Source organism: Oncorhynchus mykiss, chromosome 2 (genome assembly GCF_057628025.1).
Source record: "Oncorhynchus mykiss isolate SJ-2025 chromosome 2, ASM5762802v1, whole genome shotgun sequence".
In the NCBI taxonomy this organism is placed as follows: Eukaryota; Metazoa; Chordata; class Actinopteri; order Salmoniformes; family Salmonidae; genus Oncorhynchus; species Oncorhynchus mykiss.
The window spans coordinates 55,294,571-55,312,310 of record NC_143023.1 but is presented as its reverse complement, the minus strand read 5'-3'; the positions used below and the strand labels follow the sequence as shown (position 1 = coordinate 55,312,310).

At 44.2% G+C, this 17,740-nt stretch overlaps 1 pseudogene; it reads right to left on the bottom strand.

Annotated features, from left to right (window-relative positions):
• Nucleotides 1-1,950: 1,950 nt before the first annotated feature.
• Nucleotides 1,951-17,740, bottom strand: part of LOC149985152 (uncharacterized) — a 96,047-nt pseudogene continuing 80,257 nt past the window's right edge.

The window sequence follows — 17,740 nt, the reverse complement described above, 5'->3', positions numbered from 1 at the left end:
TCAAACACACAGACATCCGTACCACCTGTGTTTACCTGAAAGACATCCCAGGTGTACAAGGGAACTACATCAAGTGGGCGGTAGACTGAGAAAAGGTTGAACAGTCATTTATTGCATTTCTCACATCTGCTGAGTTTAACTGTCTGATAATGAACTATATTTAAAAAGTATATTTTCTCTGTTGTCACAACATACTATATCTCAAATCCTGCAGTTAGCTTGAAATTTCCATATCCTGCAGGAATATCAAAATCCTGCAGGTTTTGGTCCTGCAGGATTCCTGCAGGAATGTACTTGGTCCTGCAGGCATTGCCATATCCTGTACGCAGTGGTGTAAAGTACTTAAGTAAAAACACTTGAAAGTACTACTTAAGAAGTTTTGGGGGGTATCTGTACTTTACTTTACCATTTATAATTTGGACAACTTTTACTTCACTACATTCCTAAATAATATAATGTACTTGTTACTCCATACATTTTCCCTGACACCCAAAAGTACTCGTTACATTTTGAATGCTTCGCAGGACAGGAAAATGGTCCAATTCACTCGCTTATCAAGAGAACATCCCTGGTCATCCCTACCGCCTCTGATCTGGTGGACTTGTTAAACACGCATGCTTCATTTGTAAATGATGTCTGAGCGTTGGAGTGTGCCCCTGGCTTTCCGAAAGAAAATGGGGGGAGAAATAGCACCATCTTTTTTGCTTAATATAAGGAATTTGAAATGATTTGTACTTTTACTTTTGATACTTAAGTATATTTAAAACCACTTTTTTTTTTAGACATTTACGCAAGTAATATTTTACTGGTTGATTTTCACTTTTACTTGAGTCATTTGATATTATAAGGTATCTTTACTTTTATTCAAGTATGACAGTTTTACTCAAGTCATTTTTCCACCACTGCCTGTATGAATATCATAACCCTGCAGCTTTTGGTCCTGCAGGATTCCTGCAGAAATGTACTTGGTTGTGCAGGATTTTCAATCTGAACCCCTGCTACTCGGAGCAGACTTAATGGATCGGTTACTCCCGCTGATAGATTGGAAAACCAACCATGTACAGTCACAGGTCACTGTGCCTTCTCCACTGGCCACAGTGCCTTCTCCACTGACCACACTGTCTTCCCCTAACGCTAGCTGCAACGCAATCATTCACGAGGGATATCTGTCGAAAGCACCCCTTGGGAAAAAGACGTTTCGAAACCTCTTGGTGCAGAATCCGATCCAAGGAGATATTACAATATCTCAACAGATTCTATCAGCAAACCTGATTGACGATTCTTTTAATGATTTCGAGCCAGCAGTCTCTGTGAATGAGCAACTTCCCTCCTCCTTGAAGTCATGCAATACTGTAGTTGAGATGAACTTATCTTGCCCTTCGGACACTTCTGCAGCACTGCGGCCGTTTCAGCAATGCGCAGAGTGTACTCTGCTTCCAATGATACATCTTCCTCTTTGTGGGGGACTGTCACCCCTTACAATGACACTAAGGGTGTCAGTCCCACAACTGACCCGATGACTCCCACTGGTGAAACACTTTGCGATATCACAGACAGATATCCTCGTCTCAGTTCGCAGGTACTGAAGAGGTTGCCACACGCAGAGCGGACACTGTGGTGACTGACAGGCCTCGACAGCCACTGAGCATTTTGAAGCACCAACACCAGGAGATTTGGTTAAAAGGTTGCAGCCATTCTCATAATGCGGTGGCTAACAACTCGTACATAGGGTCCGACCTTTTTGTTTGTGCCTCGGATACCAACATCAACCGCTGGTGGGGGGGTCCCGAGCCACAAAAGGGGGGAATAGTAGCCCAGACCCATGATGAGCCTCATCGAGGCCGGTGGGGGGGTCGAGACTACATGCAACACCGTACGAGGCCGCCAGAACAGAAAACAAATCTAGTAGCAAACTCCCCTATGAGAACAGAGTGAGGAGCAGACAGGCCCCTAGACGGGGATAATCTTAGAACACATCGAAGACATTACTGAGGTGTACCACACTGGTCGTAAAGGAAGTCCAGTGGACTTGTCCACCTCCAAAACAAATGGCAAAAATAGTCATGCCTTGCCATGTGTAGTTTTAACTACAATACAACTAGTAAAGTGCTCTAGTCATGTGTTCCGGTGTGTATGTATATATATATATAATATTTCAGAATAAATAGGTAGGACAACTGGTCCCCTTGAGTACCAGTACCAATGCCAGCACAGTCAGTCCAGCAACAGTCAGTAGGCGGATTCGAGACCTCACAAGTCAAATCGCTATTGATAATAGAGACAGAGGAGTTAGTAGTCACTCAGATTTCAACACGTGTAGGGGAATCTCCAGAACACTCTTCTGATGGTCAACACACATGCCACTAATAAATAGAACCCTCCATTCAGGGGGAAAGTTATTAGAAGTCATGAACCATAATCCCCCGCATACGACTGGTTCAGTGCTTAGAGAGTACTTCCGTCGTGAGGTTAGCTCCTCTGTGGATAACATAGCTATGAAATATACTCCTTCATACCTATAAACGCTACAATGGTGTAAGACACAGTGACGTGTAGTCAAACTACTGCAGGTCCCCTTAATACGTCTTGAGGTCGACATCAAGTCTTACTGACCTCCAGTCATCGACCTCAGACTCATTCTAAACAAGTTGTAACCTACCAGGATACTTGGTTCTTTCCCTTGGCCGGTGCGCTTATGTAAGCATAAGCACACACGTACAATGGAACATTTATGAGGATTTATGCTGGGATCACTTAGGGGTCCGAACAAAATACCAGCCTTAGTAAAGTGGAACATTTACTCTTAGGCCTTTTTGACTCTACAGGTACAGTACTCACCAGTTTCTCCACAGAGGTCCATAGGTCATCCCTGTAGACTTCCCGAAGCTGGTGCCTTGCAGCTGTAGACTTATCATGTAGTTATCAACTTAGCCCGAAGCAACACACTGCAAAATTCAACTGCCTGCTACTCATCCCCAGAAGATAATATTAGCATATTATTCGTATATTTGGATAGAAAACACTCTGAAGTTTCTAAAACTGTTTGAAACATATCTGTGAGTATAACATAACTTATTTAGCAGGCGAAACCCCGTAGGACAAACCATTCAGATTTTTTTTTTGAGGTCACTCTCTTTTCAATGGGATTTCATTGAGAATCCAGATTTCTAAGGGACCTTCTTGCAGTTCCTACCGCTTCCACTGGATGTCACCAGTCTTTAGAAATTGGTTGAGGTTTTTCCTTTGTGTGATGAAGTACGGCCATCTTGAACGAGGGTCACTTGGAGTGTACTGTTAGATAGAGGCGCGTAACCAGAAAGCTAGCTAGTTTCTTTTCCTCCAGAATTGAACACAGATCATCCCGTCTTCAATTTTATCGATTATTTACGTTAAAATACCTAAAGTTGTATTACAAAAGTAGTTTGAAGTGTTTTGGCAAAGTTTACAGGTAATTTTTGAGATATTTTGTAGTCACGTTGCGCAAGTTGGAACCGGTGTTATTTCTGGATCAAACGCGCCAAATAAATGGGCATTTTGGATATATAGCGACGGAATTAATCGAACAAAAGGACCATTTGTGATGTTTATGGGACATATTGGAGTGCCAACAAAATAAGCTTGTCAAAGGTAAGGCATTAATTATATTTTTATTTCTGCGTTTTGTGTCGCGCCTGCAAGGTTGAAATATGCTTTCTCTCTTTGTTTATGGAGGTGCTACCCTCAGATAATAGCATCGTTTGATTTAGCCGAAAATCCTTTTTGAAATCTGTTGGCTGGATTCACAACAATAGCTTTAATTTGGTGTCTTACATGTGTGATTTCATGAAAGTTGGATTTTTTTTGTAATTTATTTGAATTTGGCGCTCTGTATTTTCACTGGCTTTTGGCCAGGTGCGTCCCACATATCCCAGAGAGGTTTAAGAGTGGATTCGGGAGATAGCCGCTCTATATAAACTAATGCTTCTGTGATGCCCCAGGTTATTAATGGTTTAATTGTTGCATGGTTTAATTAAATCATGTAATCAATTAAACATTAGGTAATCAATTTGAAAATAGAATGTCATCTCATTTAACCATAGCAGAGACAAAACATCCTTCACAAAGGGTCAAATTCCTGCAGGATAACTGTAGGATTTTTTTTGTAAGGGTATAGAAAACACTATATAAAGCTACTACATGTAAATGAATAAGGGAGTTCCAGATCGTTTTTTTATAAGCCCTAATAAAATGTATAAAATTAACAAAGAAATATCTGCTACGTGTTGGAGGCAGTGTGGACAAATAGGTATACCCCCTTTTTCTCCCCAATTTTCGATCTTGTCTCATCACTGCAACTCCCCATCGGGCTCATGAGAGGCAAAGGTGGAATCATGCATCCTCCGAAACATGACCGCCTAACCGCCCTCCAGCATAACCCAAAAGCCAGTTTCACCAATGTGTCGGAGGAAACACCGTTCAACTGGAGAACGGGGTCAGCCCGCAGGCACCCAGCCCGCCACAAGGAGTGGCTAGAGCACGATGAGCCAAGTAAAGCCCCACCGGCCAAACTCTCCCCTAACCCGGATGACACTGGGCCAATTGTGCACCGTCCTATGGGACTCCCAGCCACGGCTGGTTGTGGCACAGCCCGGGAATGAACCCGGGTCTGTAGTAATGCCTCTAACACTGCAATGCAGTGCCTTAGACTGCTGTGACACTTTTTGGTCTGAAATTCTACATGTTATACATGACATCATAGGTATTATTATTCAACCAGAACCATGTCATCTCCTTATAAGTATTGTTCTTGTGGATACACTCCAATCCTCGCCACTGAAATGAATAGGTTATCTTTCAGCAGCAGCAAGGAAATGTGTAACAAATTGCCTGAAAAATGAACATACACCCTCAAAAGATATATGGTTAGGTCTATGCGGGGAGTTTGTTGACGTGGAGAGAATTACATCAATCTTGCAACATAGACGGCATAGGTATGAATATGTCTGGTCAGAGTTCCTGACATATCATACTATAGTCTTATTCTGTAACTTCTGGGTTTTGGTTTTCTGTTATTTTTTTTATGTGGCCTTATCCATAGTATGTTTGCTCTATACCGTCAAAATATGCCCTTATCATGAGAATTGGGCAGGTGCAGATTATTATTTTTGACCCGTGCTACAGCTATATTGGTCCACAAATACAGGACTAGTAAAGGCCTAGTGCATTACTCTAGTGAAGAAAACTCTTATGTTTTACCCTCAGCATCCCTACTTCAGCTATGTCTGCAACAGGGTCCTGGACTTCCTGACGGGACGCCTCCAGGTGGTGAGGGTAGGCAACAACACATTCACCACGCTGACCCTCAACATGGGGCCCCCTCAAGGGTGTGTGCTTAATCCCCTCCTGTACTCCCTATTCACCGACGACTGCGTGGCCGTGCATGACTCCAACATCATCATTAAGTTTGCCGACGACATGGTGGGAGGCCTGATTACCGACGACGATTAGACAGCCTATAGGGAGGAAGTCAGTTACCTGGCAGTGTGGTGCCAGGACAACAATCTCCCCTTCAATGTCAGCAAGACAAAGGAGCTGATCGTGGACTACAGGAAATGGAGGGCCGAGCACACCCCCAATCACATAGCCAGCGGTGTAGTGAAGTATCCACATCAGTTAGGATCTATCATGGTCCAAATATACCAACACAGTTGTTAAGAGAGCAAGACAACGCCGCTTTCCCTTCAGGGGGCTGAAATGATTTGGCATGGGCCCTCAATCAGTTGCTCAAATATGGCAACTGCTTGGCATCCGACCGCAAGCCACTACAGAGGGAAGTGCAGACATCCCAGTACATCACTGTCAAAGACTCCAGCCACCCAAGTCATAGACTGTTCTTTCTGCTGCTGCACGGCAAGCGGTACCGATGCACCAAATCTGGAACCAACAGGACCCTGAACAGCTTCTACCCCCAAGCCATTAGAGTGCTAAATGGCTAGTTAAATAGTTCACCAAATTGCTACCCGAACTATCTGCATTGACCCTTTTTGACTCATTACATACGTTGCTGCTACTGTTTACTACCTGTCACATTAATCCTTGTTATATATGTACATATACCTAATATATATATATATACTATATATAATATATAATATATATACCTAAATTCCCTCGTACCCCTGCACATTGGCTCGGTACTGGTACCCCTTGTATGTAGCCAACTTATTGTTACTAATTGTGTATCTATTATCACTTACTACGTGTTTAACTTTTCTAATATTTCTCTATTTTCTTTCTCTTTGCATTGTTGGGAAGGGCCCATAAGAAAGCAGACCACACCTGTTGTTTACGAAGCATGTGACTAACACAGTTTGAAACAAACACAGTGGTTACGGTGTTGGTCATTAGTGCTGGTGGCCTGGGTTCAACACAGGCTAAGGGAGTTACCCTACTCTCACACAGTGGATCAGTGGTTATCCAATCAGGGCCTTGGTTGGGTCGGCAAGAGTTGTAATGAATTTTTCTTTTGACACAAATGTTCTTGCAGCGTTCCCATGAAAACGTGTCTAGAAAATGTATACCTTATATTTTGAGAACATGGCTACCATGTTCTGTGTATGTTTGGTGGGACGTTGATGGAATATTCTCCTAAACCCACAGAAAACTGGACACATGGATGTTCTTGCAACGTTCTTATTTATAGTGCCTAGAACATTAATATCTTATATTCTGAGAACATGGTAACCACATTCTGGGTAAATACTATTTGACATTAAGGGAATGGTCTCTTGGAAACATTACTTGCACATCATAGGAACATTCTTTTAGAAACGCTAGTTAATGACCTAATGAGACTCTTAAGTCTCTTAAGATTTGTCCCCTTTCAATTTTTGCCTAAAATGACATACCCAAATCTAACTTCCTGTAGCTCAGGCCCTGAAGCAAGGATATGCATATTCTTGGTACAATTTGAAAGGAAACACTTTGAAGTTTGTGGAAATGTTAAATGAATGTAGGAGAATATAACACATTAGATATGGTGAAAAATAATACGAAGAAAAAAAATAAATATATTTTTATATTGTTTTTGTACCATAATCTTTGAAAGGCCACAATGTATTATGCCAGCCCAGGTGCAATTTAGATTCTGGCCAATAGATGGCAGCAGTATGTGTGCAAAGTGTTTGACTGTTCCAATGAACCATTGCATTTCTGTTCAAAATGTTGTGTCAAGACTGCCCAAATGTGCCTAATTTGTTTATTAATAACTTTCCATGTTCAAAATTGTGCACTCTCCTCAAACAATAGCATGGCCTTCTTTCACTGTAATAGCTACTGTAAATTGGACAGTGCAGTTAGATTAACAATAATTAAATCTTTCTGACAATATCAGATATGTCTATGTCCTGGGAAATTTTCTTGTTACTTACAACCTCATAATAACCGCATTAGCCTACATTAGCTCAACCGTCCCACAGGGAACCCACCAATCCTGAAGAAGTTTTAAGGGAACATTCTCTAAACGTTTGTAGTTAGCTGGGAAATCTCTCCTGATATGAAATTAAGCCATGTCTCATGTTCCCGCTCATCCCCTGGCACATTGAATGTTTCCTCTTCAAGCACTGTGAGTAGGCCTGTTAAATTTCTTTCATTACTGTATGTAGAGTCCATAGAATTATGAATTAGAATACTAGATGGGACATTAACCTTTTATAATAGAATAAAGGTCAGCCATTTTGGTCAGGGAGTTGGTCGACCATGGTTTGCCAGTGCTGTGATAAGATCAAATCAAATAATGAATTTGAAGAATTTATCTGCACTAATTTAATAGGATCTCTATGGCAGAGTCAATTTGGACTAACTCATTCTCAGCTCTTTTGTGTAACTGTGTACTTGTTTTTGTCTTCCCAGTCAAATCCTGTCCTGCCATCAGTGGAAGAGTTGAGCTCTTCTCCAACACATCCACCATGATGATTCTGTCCTGCACTGAAGCCTCTGAACACCTCAACCTCTTTACTGCACTGAAGTCAAGCCTCTGAACACCTCAACTCATGCCTCATACCCTCATTCAATCGCTGCTGTGATCCCTTCTCAACACCATCAGCCTTCCCCATAATATTTTACTATAAATGTCTTTATTAAATGTTTTAGGTTAAAATGATTTGTCTCTGATGATTTCTGAAAGGCTTTGTCATCTCTGTGCGGTCCGCACCTATAACGTAGGGTCGCCCAGTCACCAGCCTCCACGTGTCTGTGTTTGTGTGTGTGTGTGTGTGTGTGTGTGTGTGTGTGTGTGTGTGTGTGTGTGCAGCCGCGGATTGGCTATCTGGCAATTTTGGCAAATGCCAGATGGGCTGGACCATTTTTTTAGTTGGGTGGGTTGGTCGAAATTGACACACACATAATAATCCTCTAACCTTCATTTTTACAGTTGACATAGCCGCTGAAGTGAGGGCAGATCTTGCCAGTTTTAATGCCAGCAGAAAAGCCTTATTAATGAGCAGGCTGTCCAAGGTCTACCCATGCCTCAGCGATAGTGTTAGTGCTCACTCAGTGTGTGTTAGAGGCTAATGGCGGGGGCAGCACACTGTTATTAGAGAGACACCAACCAACAGCGGCAGGAAAGGGAGAACCAGTGCATATTACAGCAAACGTGTCATGCTATTTGTCACACAGCAGCGCAGAGATAACCTCTCATGTTTACTCTCCTTCTGTAAGGTGGGAGGAAAAGCAGGAAGGAGGAGGGATGATACTCGCTCTTCCCACTCCACAGAGGCATTCTGAGCTGGTTATCCGGGCAACAAGGATATGATCATGTTGCCTTTAACATGACAGAGGGAATCATCTTGTCGGCTCTGCGAGGCAGTCAGCACAGGGAGGCCAGGGGTAACTGAATTAATGGGATCATTTTCACATAGTGAGGCCTGCAGTCAGGGTCGACACTCCATTTTCTCATGGCCTCTTCCGCTCTGTGCACACTGCACTCACACTGGGTTACGATTCGTCCACACACAGGAACAGCTTCCATTTTGAAGCAGGCAGGACTCATTTTTTTTCTTTCTCTCTCGTTCTGCCTTTCTGTCTGCTCTCTTCAAATGCTAAGCTATATCTGTTTGCTCTCTCTCTCTCTCTCTCTCTCTCGCTCTCTCTCTCTCCTCTCTCTCGCTCTCTCTCTCTCCTCTCTCTCGCTCTCTCTCGCTCTCTCTCTCTCGCGCTCTCTTGAGCGAGAGCTCTCTCGGTCTCTCCCCATGTCTCCTCTCCCTGGTTTGAGTGGTAAACAGCAGACGGCCCAGCGAGGGAACAGAGCACTGTTGATTTGCTCTCAGAGCCACGCTGTCTGTCATGCAAACATGGCTGCAGTCCTAAATTAACAGGCTGTATCAGGAACACACATTTCCCTTGCTTACAGTTGTAAATCAGTCATTAGGATGACAAATCTATGAGCTTGATTCAAGACCACAACGGCTCAGATGCTTGAATGTATGTCACGACTTCCGCCGAAGTCGGCTCCTCTCCTTGTTCTGGCGGCGTTCGGCGGTCGACGTCACCGGCCTTCTAGCCATCGCCGCTCCGCTTTTCATTGTTCCATGTGTTTTGTCTTGTTTCCCCGCACACCTGGTTTACATTCCCTAATCACACTACATACATATTCCCTCTGTTCCCCCCAAGTCTTTGTGTGGAATTGTTTGTGTTACGTATTTTGTGTGACGAGCCAGGCTGTTTTTTTCTCCGGGTACCATGTTCAACCAGTAGTATGTTTAATTGTTAAACATTTTGCATCTTTGTGACTTTGTTGCGCTTTTCACTTTTGCCTTTGGCTGGAGGTTTGTTGGACACTGTTGCGTCCGTCTGTTGTTTGCTTCTGCCAAATAAAGTGTGCGCCTGATCACAACTCTCTGCTCTCCTGCACCTGACTTCTACACCAGTGGCGCACAACCTGACAATGTGACACATAATGCCTAGTGGGGAGAACGGGATCAGATAAATCAACATGCTTAAAGAAGAAGCCTCTCGGATCACCTGTGTGGGAGAATGTGTGTGTGTGTGTGTGTGTGTGTGTGTGTGTGTGTGTGTGTGTGTGTGTGTGTGTGTGTGCGTGCTGTGTGCGTTTATGCATGTGTGTACAGTGGGATCCGATATTGTTGGCACCCTTGATGAAGATTAGCAAAAATGACTGTATAAAATAAATTATTAAAATGCTAAGCTATATTGTATGCTCCAAAAAATTGGGAAATTATATTATTTAATATTAATACAATTGCTCAAATAAACATTTTGTTTAACAAGTAATATATATATATTTGTTAAGGTAGGTTTACAAAATGATTGACACCCCTGTTTTCAATACCTTTCAATAACTCACCTTTTGAGGAGAACGGCACTGAGGCTTTTTTTCTAAAACATTTTATGAGTTGTAGAAAACAACTCATAAAATTGACAGAATCCTTCCAGATCCTTGAAATCCTTATTGTGCGCTTTTGGAATGCCATCTTCAATTCAAACCACAGATTTTCAATGGGTTTCAAGTCTGGAGACTGAGATGGCCATTGCAAATAGTTTCTTTGTGGACTTTGATGGGTGATTGGGGTAATTGTCTTGCTGGAAGATCCACTTTTGGCCAAGTTTCAACCTCCTGGCAGAGGCAAACAGGTTTTTGGCTATAATGTCCTGGTACTGAGTAAAGTTCATGATGTCATTGACATGTCACTGGTGTGACAAATCCCCCTTGATTACTATGCATGCTTCAGCCCATGAGCTTTAATTTAGCGCTTGTTTATTGCTTGAATTATTGAGTAACGTGATTGGCTTCTTGTTTTCCCTGTCCCTGTAACCTGTTTCCTTTGTTTGAGGTGTGGCACGCCCAGCGAAAGTGACGTTTGTTGGGAGACTGTGGCAGAGCTCCGTTGAAGCCTTTGTTTTAACATAGAGGAAAAGGTGAAGCGAGAGGGATAACGGAGGCCAAAATCTGTGTTCTCTAGCAGGTGTTTTTTTTATTTTCTTCGCTCACCAACATGGGAGTGTTTGTATGGAGGTCAATGAGAGAGTGTCGAATTTGGTTAAGAGCAAAGAGAATTTAAAGCTCTCAACCTGCTCCACTGCAGCCCGTCGATGAGAATGGGGGTGTGCTCAGTCCTCTTTTTCCTGTAGTCCACAATCATCTCCTTTGTCTTGATCACACCGAGGGAGAGGTTGTTGTCCTGGCACCACAAGGCCAGGTCTCTGACCTCTTTCCTATAGGCTGTTTCTTCATTGTAGGTGATCAGGCCTACCACTGTTGTGTCATCAGTCAGGAAGTCCAGGATCCAGTTGCAGAGGGAGAAGTTTAGTCCCAGGGTCCTTAGCTTATTGATGAGCTTTTAGAGCACTATAGTGTTGAACACTGAGTTGTAGTCAATGAATAGCATTCTCACATAGGTGTTCCTTTTGGGAAAATGCAGTGTGGAGCGTAATAGAGATTGCATCATCTGTGGATCTGTTGGGGGGGTATGCAAATTGGAGGGGGCCTAGGGTTTCTGGGATAATGGTGTTGATGTGAATCTATGTTATTCAATTATTGCACCCACACTGCATGCGCGTGCCAACGAGCGTCTGCGTTGCCAAGGGCTAAAATAGAAGTCATTCCTATTTCTGACGCAGATTGCGCTGCAAGTCCTGCCTCTCCGATCTCCTCATTGGTTTATAGAAGCAAGTACCCACGTGCCATCTCCTCATTGGTTATACCCACTTGGGTGATTGAAAGACTAAATGTTTTGCCGGTTGTCGTGGTAATAATATGAAAGTGTAGATGCCAATCACCATATAAGTTCAAAGATGAAAAAGCCTGGAAGGAGGAGAGATGACTAGAAACGATTCGGTTGACCGTTTTATGTGTGGATTAATTGTAGAGGACCTTGTGCATTTCAGGTAAAATAACAACTCAATGTTTATATCCCAGGACAAATTAGTTAGCAAGTGCAAGCTAACTAGCTATATTGCAATACATGTTTAATGCTTTTCGACCTGTCCCCAAGTTAATGTCATTGTTTCAGAGTTTGTTTTGATATTTTAACCTGCGTGGCGTGATCGCGTTTGGTGTAGGGGGACAAAATAAATTTATGCACGATAGCGCACAATGGCACACGTGCGCAGCCGGTTTGGGTTCTGTCTTAGAGTCCCGCTACTTGAAAGCGGCAGCTCTAGGTTTTTAAAACCTATCCAAACCGAAAACCGTGGATTAATGGCAGCATTCGCACAAAACTGAAAGCGCGAACCACCTCATTTAACTACGGCAAGGTGACTGGGAGTATGGTTTAATACAAATAGTGCAGTTATACCCTCCATAAGGCAATCAAACAGACAAAACATCAGCACAGAGACAAAGTCACAATTCAATGGCTCAGACACGAGACGTATGTGACAGGGACTGCAAGCAATCACAGATTACAAAGGGAAAACCAGCCACGTCTCAGACACCGATATTTTGCTCCCGGACAAGCTAAACACCTTCTTCGACTGCTTTGAGGTTAACACAGATGCAACCTGCTCCTGAGGACAGTGGGCTCTAGTTCTCAGGAGGCTGAAGAAATTACGCTTGGCCCTTCAGACCCTCACAAACTTCTGCGTCGTCTGCCCAATGCATCACCGGGGGCGCTCTGCCTGCCCTCCAGGACACCTACAGCACCCGATGTCACAGGAAGGCCAAAAAGATCATCAAGGACATCAACCACCCGAGCCACGGCCTGTTCACCCCGTTATCATCCAGAAGGCAAGGTCAGTACAGGTGATTCACAGCTGGGACCGAGAGACTGAAAAACAGCTTCTATCTCAAGGCCATCAGACTGTTAAATAGCCATCACTCGCCGGCCTCCACCCAGTACCCTGCCCTGAACTTAGTCACTGTCGCTAGCCGGCTACAACCCGGTTACTCAACCCTGGACCTTAGAGGCCGCGGCCCTATGTACACAGACATGGAAACACTGGTCACTTTAATAATGGAACACTGGTCACTTTAATAATGTTCACATACTGTTTTATTCATACAATATGTATATACTGTATTCTACTGTATTTTAATCATTGCCACAGAGACATTGCTCTTCCTAATATTTATATATTTCTTAATTCCATTCTTTTACTTTGAGATGTGTCTATTGTTGTGAATTGTTAGATATTACTGCACTGTTGGAGCTAGGAACACAAGCATTTCGCTACACAATAACATCTGCCAAATATGTGTATTTGACAAATAACATTTGATTTGAACAATGTAATGACTTATTTGCTACATGTGGCTTATTTGATTGAGTAGACGTTTCGTAATGTTTAGGTTGTTACGAGTGTACTGAAATAAGTAGACGTTTTGTTATGTTTAGGTTGTTACGAGTATACTGAAATATGTTGGACACGTGACATCCCGACAACTTTCCTGTCTAACGTTAGCTTGCTAGCATACAAATGGTGCTCAAATTCAAGTCAACTTTGCCTACCTTATTAAATTGAATAATAACATGTTTATTGGTAGGGTATTTGCAACCACGTACTCTTGCGTCTTCATGCTGGAATGGCAGTTGGTGCCTGGTGGACCTTTAGAATTTGAGAATTTGAATTGACCAAAAAGGCTTCTATCTAGCATTTATACTGAACAAAATATAAACGCAACAAGCAATCATTTCAAAGATATTAATGAGTTACAGTTCATATGAGAAAATCAGTCAATTCAAATAAATAAATTAGGCCCTAATCTATGGATTTCACATGACTGGGAATACAGATATGCATCTGTTGGTCACAGATACCTTACTAAAATAAATGGACCTCACAATGGGCCTCAGGAACTCGCCACAGTATTTTTGTACATTCGAATTGCCATCAATAAATTTAAATTGTGTTTGTTGTCCGCAGCATATGCCTGCCCATACCGTAACCCCACCGGCACCATGGGGCCAGGACTCTGTTCACAACATTGACATCAGCAAACCGCTCGCCCACACAATGCCATACACGTGGTCTGCGGTTGTGAGGCCAGTTGGACGTACTGACAAATTCTCTAAAACAACATTGGATGCGGCTTATGGTAGAGAAATTAACATAACATTCTCTGGCAACAACTCTGGAGGACATTCTTGCAGTCAGCATGCCAATTGCACTCTCCCTCAAAAGTTGAGACATCTATGGCATTGTGTTGTGTTACAAAACTGCACATTTTAGAGTGGCCTTTTATTGTCCCCAAGCACAAGGTGCACCTGTGTAATGATCATGCTGAATATTCAGCTTCTTGATATGCCACACCTGTCAGGTGGATGGATTATTTTGCTAACTCATTTTTGCACAGAATCTGGGAGATATAAGCTTTTTGTACATATGGAACATTTCTGTGATATTTTATTTCAACATGGGACTAACACACATTCTTGTTCAGTATAGTTTGCAACAACAGAGGTTTATATGAACATTGCTGTTTGTCCCTCCGACTTGGGCAACAATGTTGCAAAATACAAATTCAAAGAGACAGGTAGGCATTTTTTTGACCAGGCTAAATCATGCAGCAGCATAATTTATATGGATATAACTGTCAATGCAAAACAGCTAAAACAAATTAAAAGGCAGCTAATTGTCACGGCATTCAAGAGAAGAAGGTGAGGACCAAGGTGCAGTGTGGTACGTGTTCATAATTATACGAAAATGACAAAAAGAATAACCGAAACAGTTCTGTCTGGTACAGATACGATACGGAAAACAACTACCCACAAACACAGGTGGAAACAGGCTACCTAAGTATGGTTCTCAATCAGAGACAACAATTGACAGCTGCCTCTGTTTGGGAACCATACCAGGCCAAACACATAGAAGTACAAAACCTAGAAGAAAACATAGAATGCCCATCCCAACTCACTCCCTGACCAAAAAAATAGACATAAAAAGGAACTTAGGTCAGGACGTGAGAGTACCCCCCCCCCCAAAGGTGCGGACTCCGGCCGCAAAACCTGAACCTATATGGGAGGGTCTGGGTGGGCATTTCACCGCGGTGGTGGCTCTGGTGCGGGACGTAGACCCCACTCCACCTTAGTCTTGGCCCACTTATGTGGCGCCTCTGGAGTGGCGACCCTCACCGCCGACCCCGGACTGGGGACCCTTACAGCGGGCCCCGAATAGGAGGGAGACTCTGGTGGCGCCGGACAGGCGCAGGACTCTAGCGGCTCCGGACAGACGGGCTGCTCTGGCGCCTCCGGACAGACGGGCGGCTCTGGCGGCTCCAGACAGGAGGGCGGCTCTGGCGGCTCCGGACAGGAGGGCAGCTCTGGCGTCTCCGGACAGGAGGGAGACTTGGTTCTCGGAGCAGGCACAGGACTCACCAGGCTGGGGAGACATACAGGCGGCCTCTTCCTTGGCCGAGGCACAGGATGCACTGGGCCGTGGAGGCGCACTGGAGGTCTCGAGCAACGAGCCTGCACAAGCCGTCCTGGCTGGTAGCCCGGCAAGTGCGGAGAGTTGGAACAGGCCACACTGGGCTGTGCTGGCGAACAGGGGACACCGTGCGTAGGGCTGGTGCCATATAACCCGGGCCGAGGAGACGCCCTGGAGACCAGATGCGCTGAGCTGGCTTCATCCCTCCTGGCTCGATGTCCACTAGCCCGGCCGGTTCGAGGAGCTGCGATGTAGCGCACCGGACTATGCGTGCGCACTGGGGACACTGTGCGCTTCACCGCATAACACGGTGCCTGCCCGGTCACTCTCTCGCCACGGTAAGCACGGGGAGTTGGCTCAGGTCTCCTACCTGACTTCGCCAATCTCCCCGTGTACCCCCCCAAAACAATTCTGGGGCTGCCTCTTGTGCACAGTTCCTCGAGCAAACTCCTCGTAGCGTCGCCGCTCCACTTTGGCTGCATCCAGCTCCTCTTTAGGACGATGATACTCTCCCGGCTGTGCCCATGGTCCCTTGCCGTCCAAGATTTCCTCCCATGTCCAGGAGTCCATTCCTCCACGCTGCTTGGTCCTTTGGTGGTGGGTAGTTCTGTCACGGCATTCAAGAGAAGAAGGTGAGGACCAAGGTGCAGCGTTGTACGTGTTCATAATTAATTTATTAGCAACTGAACACTAAATTCGAAAATGACAAAAAGAATAACCGAAACAGTTCTGTCTGGTACAGATACAAAACGGAAAACAACTACCCACAAACACAGGTGGAAACAGGCTACCTAAGTATGGTTCTCAATCAGAGACAAGGATTGACAGCTGCTTCTGATTGGGAACCATACCAGGCCAAACACATAGAAGTACAAAACCTAGAACAAAACATGGAATGCCCACCCCAACTCACACCCTGACCAAACAAAATAGAGACATAAAAAAGGAACTTAGGTCAGGACGTGACACTAGTTAAGTTTCATTTAAGAGTTTGATGTGACTGTCAGCTTTATTTAGCTGTTGTTGGCTAAAATCCATTATACATTATACTCTGTGGTAGTGATAGAACCCACAAGGTTATTTGCCTTCATTAGATTAACATAGGGAACCCATCCAAAGTACAGAAAGGTTAAATATAGAACCCCAAATAACCCTTTTTTTAAGAGAGTAGGGTTGTGTAGTCAGATCTACAGTACTGAATTGTGTGTAGTCACAGCGACTATCGGCCAGAGTGTGACATTAGTATTAAATATGATTTCCCATTTTTTTGGCGCATACAATATAGCTCAGTATTTTGATTTTTTTTATATATATACAGTCATTTTTGCTAATCTTCATCAATGGTGTAAATAATTTCAGACCCCACCGTATGTGTGTACGTGTGTGTGCGAATACATGCATCCAAGGCCTTGTGTGTGTGTCTTACCCCTGATTACATGTTTAATCAATGCCCGTCTCATCGCGAGCTAGGGAAGTGAGGAGCGGAATTTACATTTTCATTTGATTCCCCTCTCTGGTCCGTCTGGCGCTCGCTATGCTAATTAATCAGTCATTCTAATGAGCTGTTAAAGGGAGATGGGGAAGAGTAATGAGGGGGGATAAAGGGAAAGCCATCCTCTTGGTTTTCTCCCTGCCTTTGTGTCATCTGTGCCGCATTGTCATGGTAAACCGACATTGCAGTGTACGGAGCTAGCGCTTCCTTAGCTTGCTTCACATTGCAGATGTTCCTTTTCTCTTATCTCTGTGGACAGCCTAATTTCACAGAGAAGGGCAACAAAGAACAGGATGCGAGAAATGGCGTGTGATTTGCAATGGGGAAAGACAAGAAGGGCTGCGTTCCAAATGGCACTCCATTCTCTTTATAGTGCACTACATTTGACCAGAGCCCTAAGGCATGAAGACAAGCATGAAGCCGTGCATCAAATGGGGGTCTCCGGCAGTGAGGGCTCTAGGCTTTGGTGTTGTTGTCATGCCTTTTGTCACGTATAAAAGAGCAACTGATGTCACAAACGAAAGAGGAGCTTCTCATACAACCTGTCTGCTGGAATAGATTGGCGCTACATACGCACCGTCATGCATAGTTTACACACCCACGTACTCTTCAGACATACGTAAGTACACACACACACACACACACACACACACTAGTATGACAAAAACATAAACACCTCCTGGCACACACTGCCATTTTCCGCCCTCTCATGCATGTTAAACACAGTATACCCCCCCCCCCCCCCTCCTCTCCTCTCCTCCACCCCACCCCCCTGTCACCATGATGATGCACTACCCCTAGCAGGTTACATTCAGGTCAGAGAGTGATGAGCGTAATGCGCCTGCAGCCGTTGTGGCAGAGGAGTGCTTACCATCCTGTTCCCTC